Raw genomic sequence first — 11,705 nt, forward strand, 5'->3', positions numbered from 1 at the left:
GACAAGTCCAAAGGGTTTGAAGTCATTCAGACAAAAAGCTACTTTAAAAAGGTTTAATCATAATAACCCGGACACAGTTATATTTTTCATGAATTCAAAATCAGCGGAGAATCAAGTTAAAGTTTTTTTAATGGTTGCCGGGCCGCACGTTTTGCTCCTCCCACAACCTGCTTCTAGCATGCTCCGAGCTTCATCATGCAGTTCATAAGTTATGACAACTGTCATAATCACTGTGTTAGTTTTTGTGCCGCGCTATTTGTGCCAGTTATAGTCTACAAACATCTGCCCGCTGATTTCTTTATTTAACAATTTTTTTTCCCCTCAGCCAGGGATACCAGCTCACCGGTCCAGAGAGAAAAGTCTGTCGGTCCGGATGTGGACCACAGTCCGCCATTTGGTGATACCTGGTCTATACTGTGCAAAATCAACTTTCTGAGCTATTAAGTGAATAAAAATGCTCACTCCTCACTACAAACAACCCCAAAGCGGTATTTTGATCCATTCACACATTTCTGAGTACAGTGTTCCCTTGCATTTCCGTGTTTTTTTTTTTTTTTTAATTTTATTTGTGGTTTCATGCATTTGCACTTTTTTTTTAATCCCGTCACTCTCAGGAGCATGGAGGGGAGCATTCATTGGTTAACCCCCCTCCATTCTCCTGCATGGAGAAATGGCATCAGCTGACACAGAGGCGACCCCAAAAAATCCTGATTTGCTGCAGAAGTTAATCGCAGAGGATAATTATTATTCAGGTGTTTAATATGTGATGAAGGAGAAAGTCCGCATGCTCCTGGTTTTAAGGCACAAAAAACAGAGTGACACTCTTGATCTGCGTCTTAAAGTACGCTGCTGTTGAAAAAAACAAAAACTCCTTATGTTGAGCAATACTCCAATGTTCTTTAATATATAATTTACAAAGTATGATCTAAAGTATTATTGATGAGCATGGATCGGTAATTGACATTCTTTGTCCCCGGTCCATAACTTCCACAAATGAAGAGGGATTACTGTATTTCTCAAACACCTGCACTATGAGCATCAGCCCCTCCATTCCATGAACATGAGCGGGTTCTCATATTCATGAAAGTGAGAACGGCTCCTTCCAAGATGAGTCTGTTCTTTCAGCACTTCCCCCAGACTAACACACACATTGGTGATCGGCAAAACACTTTAGTGAGGCTCCACAATGTGCACAACCATCTTTTGAAAAGTTTGGATGTTGTTTGTTCGACACGCTGCCGAGACCGGCTCTAGGTTGACGTCATGAAAGGAGCGAAAGGCGGATCTTCAGAGATCGAGGCGTCTTACTTAGAAAAATGAACTGCAAAAATAGCTTATATTCTATTAGAAAAAAGACCGTTTGTTTTTTTTCTTTTGTTTCTCTCTTTACCAAAGTTAATATATGATCATATATATAGATATAGTTTGCTCTGAAAGGCTTAAGGAAAACATGATGTAGGCCTTTTAAGGTGTGGTAAACAAATAAAACAATGCATCTGGTACCAAATCTGGTATTTTCAAAATGTATTAATATTAATATGCGATAAAATTCATAGTGTCTGTATTCTTATTGGCTGATTTAATTTTTTTTGTTATCAGACACATGATTGTTTCGTACCTGCCATGTTTCGACGGAGAGCTTCCGTCTTCATCAGACTCTGATGAAAACGGAAGAAAAATGAAAGTAAAATACCCCATCCATACATTTAAAAAAGCTGACTGATAAATGTCGTTTTATTCATTTCTTGGTTTATGTGAAGTTAGGTGCAGGTTTTAGTTTTTTATATTCAGTTTAGAGAACATCTAAAGTCTTTGGCTTAACCAGGAGGAAGAGGAGCTGAGAGAAGAGGAAGAACAGATGAAAGAACAGACAGAGAGATTGAGGGAGGAGCTGAGCTGTTAGTGAACTATAGAAGAGACACAAACTTCCACTTTAACACAGTTCAACACACAAAAGCCAAACATCATCTTTCTCCAACATGCTGTCTGTGCAGACATCTGTGTTCACTCTGCTGCTTCTAGTCATTGGAACAGGTTGATGGATTCTTTCAAAGATACATTTCAGCATTTGATGTTTGTCCATCACTGATCTGACTTCTCTCTTCCTTTAGATGTCAGCTGTGAAGAACTCACTGCAGTCAAGAAGGAAGAGTCCACTTTGGAGGGAGCTTCTGTCACTCTGTCCTACAAATATAAAAATTCTGCAATAGGAAATGATTATTTCTTCTGGTATCGACAATTTCCAGGAAAACCTCCAGAGTTTCTGATCTCTCACACTGGAACACATATTTTAATTTCAAAACCAGTTCCTGGATTTTCCTTCAAAGTGAGTGAAGACCAAATACAAATGGATCTACAGATCTCCTCTGCTGCAGTGACAGACTCTGCTGTGTACTACTGTGCTGTGAGGCCCACAGTGACAGGAAACAACAAAACTCTGTACAAAAACCTGCTGACAACATTCCACTAGAGGGCGTCACACAGTGAAAACACTGATTGTTGAGTCATTCGACTGAAGACAAAGACAACAGAGAAATTAAGATGTACAGATTAGACAGAGCTGCTGTGGAGGCACTAAACTCTTTGATTGGTTGAGATTATCTCGTTGGCCCCGCCCACTGAACTTCAGATCATCCAGTGACATTATTTCTCCCTCACTGTGTTGCAGTGGGGAACAGAGTTCATCTGCTGTCTGTGTGGCTTCAAGAACTCCAAAGACTCAATGGGGTTAAGGTCAGGACTCTGTGGTGGCCAATCCATGTGTGAAAATAATGTCTCATGTTCCCTGAACCAGTCTTTCACAATTTGAGCCCGATGAATCCTGCCATTGTCATCTTGGAATATGCCTGTGCCATCAGGGAAGAAGAAATCCATTGATGGAATAACCTGGTCATTCAGTATACTCGGGTAGTCAGCTGACCTCATTCTTTGAGCACATACTGTTGCTGAACCTAGACCTGACCAATTGCAGCAACCCCAGATCATAACACTGCCCCACTAGGCATGATGGGTGCATCACTTATCCAGCCTGTCTTCTTACCCTGATGCGCCCATCACTCTAGAACAGGGTATATTTGGACTCATCAGACCACATGACCGTCTTCCATTGCTCTAGAGTCCAATCTTTATGCTCCCTAGCAAATTGAAGCCTTGTTTCCCGGTTAGCCTCACTGATTAGTGGTTTTCTTAAGGCTACACAGCTGTTCAGTCCCAATCCCTTGAGTTCCCTTCGCATTGTGCGTGTGGAAATGCTCTTACTTTCATTATTAAACAGAGCCCTGAGTTCTACTGTTGTTCTGCTGTTGTTTTTCTTGCGGAATAGCTGCTTGTAGTCGGTGTATGCTTGCAGGAACTTATCAATTTCAGTTGCCGGAAGTACAAAACTCAGTTGTTTGTTCCTGTTGCCATTGTAAATCGTGCTGTCTTTGCTCCATTGATCCTTTAACGGTTCAAGATCTCCAAAGACATGTTGCTTTACCTCTTTTTGCTTCTATCTCACATTCTAGGTGAGTTTAAGAACAGAGATTCAAGTTTGCTTGAAGCTGCTGCATGAACTCATCATCTCATTCATCTAATGGCTTCATTTTCTCCACTTTTTCCAGGACTCACAGCTGGAGACACAATATTTACATATCAGGATCAACTTACAGAAACTGAAGGACAATCTGTTACAATGAATTGTAACTATCAGACACGTTACAATAGAATAAGTCTTCAATGGTACAAACATGAATCTGACCTTCAGGCTCCTCAGTTTATTCTCTGGAAAGGAGCAAAAGGTTACACAGATGAACATATTCCAGATAAACGATATGAATCCACAACAACAGACACATCAACTGAACTGATCATCACAAAGTTAACTCTGGCAGACACAGCTCTCTACTACTGTGCTGTAGACACACAGTGATCCAAAGTGTAGAAGAGGCTGTACAAAAACCTGAAGACAGATATGGACTACTCTTCAAAGAGGAGGGAAGTGGTTTTCAAAGCACAGCTTCATATCAGATGGATTCCTGTTTGATCAGAGTCTCTGTGGTTACAGCTGCTAATGAAACACCGAGGAAGGATTCACATCAACACATGATCCACATCAACCAATAAACATTGATTTGTAGGTACAAAAAGTAACTGTTCACCACTAGGGTTTGGCCTTGATTGGATATTATTTGGTTCTGGTGCCAAAGTGGATCTTTGGTTTTGGTTTCACTTCCTAATTGATGCCAATTTCGGTACTTCAGTAATAAAAATAATGTCTACATTTTCCCGAATCACACATTTTCATTCCCAAGTCACATACTGATGCATGGTTAAGACCTCTGCGTCAAAAATGGATGCTTTGGGTTTCGACATTTTTTCACGTGCTCCCCGTTCATATTTAATCAGAGCTCCAAAACCTCTTTTGCCACGCGGTGAATTCGCTGCTCGCTGCCTGTCAAACATGTGATCTGATCTACTCAGGGGAGTTACCGGGGAATTATTCTCACTTGCGGTGTTTTTGCATGACAGCCGCTTCTGATGTTTCTGTGTCTCTGTGACTGAGTTTGATGGATGTCCCGCATTAACCACAAGAGGAGGTAAAATAGAGGCCTTTTATTGTCTCGATGACAATAAATAAAATATTACAGTCTGGAGACCCGAGCTGGCTTCCTGCACTCCGCACTCCCCGCATCGGGTGACTCTCTCCTGGCAAGTTGAGCGGGCGAGCTCCGCTGAAGTCTGGGAGTCTGTCTGTCTGCAGCCCGAGAATCGCCTCGCTGCGACAGAACAAAAACACTCGTATTGGATTAGTGCTTTACCCGCTGATCTGGTCACTAAAAATGTCACATGCCCAAAGCTCAGTTCCTGATTGGCTGATGCAACGCAGCAACCTGTCAGACTTCAATGATCAGCTTTGAAATGCAGCCAGACATTCGAATGCTGCGTGGCGCATGCTCGCTTTCATGTTCGCCCAGTCTTAATATGAGCCCGCCCACTATCACAGGAAAGGCAAAGGGATTGGCTAGAACTTCAAAGTACTGAAGAGAGTAGAAGTGATTGACATGTCCAAAGACAAATAGACCTTCATTGAAACTAAACACTGAAATGCGGCACCGTTTGCAGCAGCTTCTTTCGGTTTCGCCAGAAACACATAAATTATAACAGTTCCTACTTAGAACTGAACTTCGGTGCCCAACCCTAATTACCACAGACTTTGATATGGAAAAGCAGGTGAGACCTGAAATGACCGCAAACTTTTTTAGTTGTCTATTTCACAGAAATTTTCAAAGACCAAAAAAACATTACATTTTTTCAAAGATGGTTGTGTACATGTGTATTTACTAGGGATGTCCCGATCAGGTTTTTTTGGGCCCGATCCGATTCCGAGTCATTTGATTTTGTGTATCTGCCGATACCGGGTCCCGATCCGATACTTTTATAAAACATTTAAAACATTAATAAATTGAAGAAACAGATTAGTGTTGTCCCTTATTTATATTTCTATAACCTTCTTTTATCATTAAAAACTTAAATAAAACAATTCTGTGAAGTAGCTTTAATAAACAAGTAAAAATACAGCAAATATAAACTAGGAAAAAAAATACAACTTTCTTGTTATATAAGTGATAATTAGTCATGTGATAAAGTTTAGTGACTTTAGCTTTAACATCTTTAGAGCTATTGAACATTTTTGACCAAATGTGATTCCTGTCCTCATTTAACATTCTTAAAAATAAATTATGACTTTGTTTTAGCATAAAATTTGATGAATGTTTTATTTATTTAGTTATTTTTAAGATTATGTGCTTATTCTTCAAGTTCTTAAGACATCACATTTTCGGTTTTATTACCACAGTAGTTATTTTTTTAACTGTTATTTCTCTGTCAGATAAATACAAGAGGCATATCAAAGGACAGCTCGGGGTCCTAAGGAGTTAAATCACAGCGCTAGCATGTAGCAGTTAGCAGCTGCTGTTTATCCATCTGTCTGCAGCATGAAGAGCTTCACATTAAAAAGAAACAAATACTGTCTTTTTCTGTTGGAATACCTTTAGAGGTTGTTGTTTGAGTTATGACAAACCAATAGAGACACTTGATGTCAGTTTACAGCGTTTTTAAAAGAGTTATTGGTCCCGGAAGTTAGCTTTCTAGCTAGCTTTGTTTACAAGTTAGCCTTCTGCTTGAGCTGCTGCCATTTTCTGCTGTGTTTTCTGGTGAGGACATTTTGTGATCTTTTCATGACATGCAGACTTGGAGTGGAGTATTTATCCGGAATGATAAGATGAAATATAAAGCTCTGATCATAATGAGAATTAATGAAATATCCGATCCTAATCGGACAAAGGAGTCCGATTCCGATCGAGTCCCAAATCACGTGATTGGATCGGGACATCCCTAGTATTTACATGAAGTATCCCCAAAAAGCTGCCCACCCAAACTCCAGAATTTGATCGAGTCCTTCCACACAGACATGAAGGGGACAGTGCAGTTCAACGGCAGCTCCTCTGACCAGTTCCCCATCAGGAGTGTCAAACAAGGATGTGTCCTTGCTTCTACACTTTTCGGCATCTTCTTTGCCCTGCTGGTCAAGCAGCTTTCGGCACAGCAACCGAAAGAATCTTCCTGCGTACCAGATCAGACGGAAGACTATTCAACCTCTCCCGTCTCCGGGCCAAGACCAAAGTACATGAGGTTCTCATTAGAGATATGCTGTTTGCCGACGATGCAGCCGTAGCTGCACACACACAGCAAGAGCTCCAGTCCTTGATGAACCGCTTCTCCCAGGCCTGCAAGGACTTCAGGCTAATCATTAGCCTGAAAAAGACCAACGTTCTTGCACAAGACACCGTGACACAACCTTCCATCACCATAGACGACTACCAACTCGACGTCCAGCAGTTCATGTGCTTGGGTTCTACTGTCACTGACAATCTGTCCCTTGATGCTGAGCTCGACAAGAGAATAAGGAAGGCAGCCTCCACAATTGCTCATCTAACAACTCGAGTGTGGATAAATCCCAGGCTGACTGTTGCAACAAAGACGGCGGTGTACAATGCATGTGTCATCAGCACGCTGCTGTATGGTAGCGAGACATGGACCACCTATGCCAGGCAGGAGAGACGACTCAACACGTTCCACCTGAGAAACCTACGTCGCATCCTAGGCATTTCATGGCAAGACAAGGTGACCAACACTGAAGTTCTGTCCCATGCTGGTCTTCTCAGCATGTGCACACTGCTGAGACAGCGCAGACTTCGCTGGCTGGGCCACGTCCACCGTATGGAGGATGGGAGAATCCCCAAAGACATCCTGTATGGTGAGCTGAAATTAGGGAAGAGGAGCGCCGGACATCCAAAGCTGCGCTACAAAGACGTTATCAAAAGAGACATGAAGGCTGTTGGCATCGACGCTGATTCCTGGGAAAACATTGCAGCCAACCGCTCGGCATGGAAAAGTACCCTGACTGAACATCTGAAAGCAGGGGAAAAGAAGCTGATGGACGCCGCAGCAGAAAAGCGTGCAAGTAGAAAGAACCGCCAGGAGCGCCAGCACTCCACCACACCAGACACCCTTCACCGCTGCGGCCTCTGCGACCTCTGCGAGAGGGACTGCCTCTCTCGCATTGGTCTCTACAGCCACTGACAACGCTGCTCCAGCCGGGCAGCCAGCCAGGATTAGGACACTACACCCATGGTCATCCCTGACCGACGGAGGCCTATTATTATGTGTACATGTGTAATTACATGAAGTATCCCAAGCGTTTATCTCAAAAACTTGGCACAGACAGAATGTTGATGGCTAATGGGTTCATTTTGCTGTGAAAATAATTTGGTAACAACATGCAGACGACCCCATATGAACATTTCAGGATTTATTGACATGATGAGAACATTGTATTCCGTTCTGATTGGTTGTTAACGTTTCTTTTCTCTTTGATGCAGCATCAATCTCCATGTTAAAAATCCTCTTTCCTTTTATTCCAATACACGTATTGACAAGCGTACCTTTCCATCTTTGCTCAATAATTCATGTTCAAACCAGTTCTTATAATTTATCGCTCGCTTTTTCCACCCCGAAATCTGTTTGCTCCCTTTCTCCAGCCGTCTTCCCAATAACACCCGTCTGCTTGTGCCATTTTCAGATAAGTTTAGGAACTGCTGCAACATTTGTGCAGAATCCTCATAAGAATGTTCTTTGCCGCATGTCACCGGACGAAGTTTAAACAGTAAATCCAATAACCTTTTCTTGGCCACTGCAAAACAAAAATAGAGCAGACAGCCGACATCTGCATGACTGTGCATGAATCAGAGGTGCTTCCGGAAGCTAGCGTAATATTTGTGTTATTCTGGAGGCGGTGCCTGCAGCGCAGACTCTTCCTAAAAGTGGCCATTCTCAATTTATGACATAAGCTTGTGAAAACTCGCTTGTTTTCTTAGGTATGAGAGGGCTGGTGCTCAGAGTGCAGGTTTTTAGAGGAAATACCGCTTTGGGGTTGTTTATAGTGAGGAATGAACATTATAATACACTTAAAGGCTTAAAAAGTTGATTTTGAATGATATAAGCACTTTACCAAAAAAACATGGGCTTTTAAATCCTCTTCTATGTGACGAAATACATCTTGATGATCTTATGACACGTGCTGAATCATAAAGTTAAGCAGCTCAGGACAACAGAGATCTTTCCTCTGAACCTAAATTTGCCTGCACCCAAACATCCATCATCAGGTGCTGCTCAGTGTGAATGTAAAGGAAAAACACTACACATTCCTTTTTCAGACAAGCAGCAAAATATTTCATCACCTCCCCTCTTCACAACCACCTCACTTTTTTGTTTTTGCTCCATACCAATCCTATTTTTTTTTTATTTGTAAATAAGGAAGACTTATTTGAAAAAACTCAAACGTCAAAAACATCATCATCCAATCAGCGATGTTTCACAGTACCTATCTTTTCTGGTTTATTGTTGTATTTCATTATTTAACATTTTATTTTGATTTCTGGAAGATACTTTTGTCTTCTAAAGTGTTTTATTTTAGATCATATCATCATTTTTTTAATTGTGTTTTGGCTTCTGGATATTTGATTGAAATTTCTAAATTGTAAATTTTGTTTTTCTTTGTTAACTGTCATTGTGGTATACAAAATGTTTTTGCTTTATTTTTTTTTATGTGATTTTCACTTCATGTCTACTGTTAATATTCATTGAGGGGCCACAGGAGCAACATGTTTCCAAAACAATCTAGAATTTTGTCCACCATCAATTGAAGGCTTCTGTTCCTCCACTAGAAGGCGACATAGTGAAGTGGGCGGGGCTCTCCTTCTGCTCTGTGTTCAACATTCAGTCAATAAGAAGTGGTGCTGTGAAGAGAACAATTGTCAGAGTGAATGTTGAACATCAGCTAGTTTCTCCTGTTGATTGAAACCTTGTTGTACAGATGGAACATTGGCTGTGGATTCTTCTTGCTGCTCTTTTCTTTGGTAAGACACAAAGATCAACATGTTTCCTCTTCAAACACTTCAACACATTACTGAGCTGTACATGAAGAGCTGTTCAAGCTGCTGATTGTTGTCCTTCAATCAATCATCTTTATTGATTCATCTCTTCCTCTGCATGTTCTGTTCTTCCTCAGAGTGTAAAGGAGAAGACAAAGTGATCCAACCAGGAGGAGAAGTCATTGCTGCTGAAGGAGACTCTGTCACACTCAGCTGTACCTTTGAGACCAGTGATGCATATGCTTATTTGTTCTGGTACAAACAAGAAGTGAACAGTTACCCAAAGTACATGTTGAAACGTGACACCTATGGAACAGAAGAAAACGCTCCAGAGTTCAAGGAAGACAGATTTGATGCTGAATTCAAAGACAAATCAGTTCCCCTAAAGATCCATAATCATCATGTGTCAGACTCTGCTGTGTACTACTGAAAATCTTGTCATAAACTCAGACTTGAACTCACATTAAATCCATAACATCATCAGGATCTTACCATTTTAAAAAATATCACCAGAATAAAAGTTTGCTAAACCAGACCTAGCAGGAGAGGCAACAAGGAGCAAAATCAATCTACAACTTAACTGAATCTGTAAAATCCCAGTGTATCTAACACACAAAAAACCTCAGATTCAAGAATAACAGTGCGTTTTCTTTCCCTTATCTAACCTAAAAAATAAAGCTTAAGCCTGAGGACAGTTTGTTGAACATAAGTACAACAACTCTACTGATCAAAAAAAATCAAGTTTGTCTGGAAATTCTGAGATCACAGAAGACACAAACTTCCTCAATGATTCACAGACATACATATATAAAATAATAACCACATCAGAGTGTCTCATGCAGAACTTTAGGTGGAGTTCCAAAGTTTTTTTTTTAAAACAAGACAGTTCTGTTGTGTTGCTTTCAGGAATACCTGCCATCTTTTAGCTTTTAGCTCCAGTTCACCAAAAATCTGAAAGTATTTCCTTAAATACATTTTCCACACAAGGGAATGAGCTGCCCTCCATTAAACTGCTTGAAAGCTTGATGGATTCCAGTTACTATAAGCTGTCGGAGATTCTACAGCGACATAAAGACAAAGTACATTTCTAACATGTTCTCACATGAACCTTGTGGGACTCTGAGGCTTTATTTCCACTGAACGGAACGGTACAATCCAGTGTGGTTTAGAATGGTCCAGGCTATTGAAGACCTTTTTTTACACTCAAAGTTGGACCTTCATGTGGAGTGAAACTAATACAACAACGAAAGTCATCCAGGAGCTAAGTTTTTTTTACACCTGGCTTTTGGTTCTTCATTTATAAAAAGCATTTCATGTTTTTTGAGAGAAGACTGTGGACAGCAAAGAGGAATACAGACGCTTTCTTCTGTCGTAATAACCTGTCACCAATCAATAGGTTTCAACTGTAGCTCCAGGTTAACCAGTCTGTTCCATTTTTTATGAACCTACTAAATGGAGGCCCAAAAATGATACGGTTCAATCCCGCTTATTGGGTTGAATTTATAATAGAAACACTCACTAGAATGATCAGTGGAAACACAGCTTGAGAAGCTGAGGAACAGACCTCCTGCTGGTGTCCAGAGTCAGGACAAAACAATGTGAAGTTTCAGTTTCATGCAGTTAAAATCTAGAACAGGTTTAGAGATGTTGGACACACTCAACTCTCACATGTCCATACATCCATCCAGTTTCTGAACCCACTATAATTTTTTCAGGGTTACCTGAACTAGTGCCATTCACTGATAAGTAAAAGTAAGAGCTCTGGAGAAGCCAACAGTCTGTGGCAGGGCACACAATCGCTCCCACACATGCACACTTTAGAGTAACCATTTAATCTATGAAGCATGTTTTTGGACTGTGGGAGGAAACCTGGAAAAAACCCAAACATACTCAACAAGGAAGAGCCCTGCTGGGATGTGAACCAAGGCCTTGTTTCTGTGAGACAACAGCGCTAACCACTGTGCCACCAAGTGCAGAAACAGAAACTCTTAAATACAGTTCAAAAGAAATAACCTAAAGTGTTGGCAGCCATGCATCACACAAACTACTCTAATTTCCTGATAAGCTGCTCATACGGAGCGTGCTCTGTGAATGTCGCTACTTGCACAGTCCACAGGAATTGGGGGTATTAAAAAAATGTAATTTCCTTCTGAAAATGTTTCTGTAAATGAATGAATGCATCTTTAACTCCTAAATGTGATGACCTGTTGCTCAAAGCATGCCTGTAAAAAA

General features: G+C 40.9%; 1 long non-coding RNA gene across 1 annotated transcript in view; it reads left to right on the forward strand.

The window, feature by feature from the left end:
* LOC112143776 overlaps positions 1–9,892 on the forward strand; it is a 13,182-nt gene extending 3,290 nt beyond the window's left edge. Inside the window, exons 2-3 of the long non-coding RNA XR_002918799.2 lie at positions 9,416–9,458; positions 9,611–9,892. This is a non-coding gene — a long non-coding RNA (uncharacterized LOC112143776). The remainder of the gene's footprint in view (positions 1–9,415; positions 9,459–9,610) is intronic.
* The last annotated feature ends 1,813 nt before the right edge of the window (positions 9,893–11,705 follow it).

The sequence above is a fragment of the Oryzias melastigma genome, linkage group LG16, assembly GCF_002922805.2.
Source record: "Oryzias melastigma strain HK-1 linkage group LG16, ASM292280v2, whole genome shotgun sequence".
In the NCBI taxonomy this organism is placed as follows: Eukaryota; Metazoa; Chordata; class Actinopteri; order Beloniformes; family Adrianichthyidae; genus Oryzias; species Oryzias melastigma.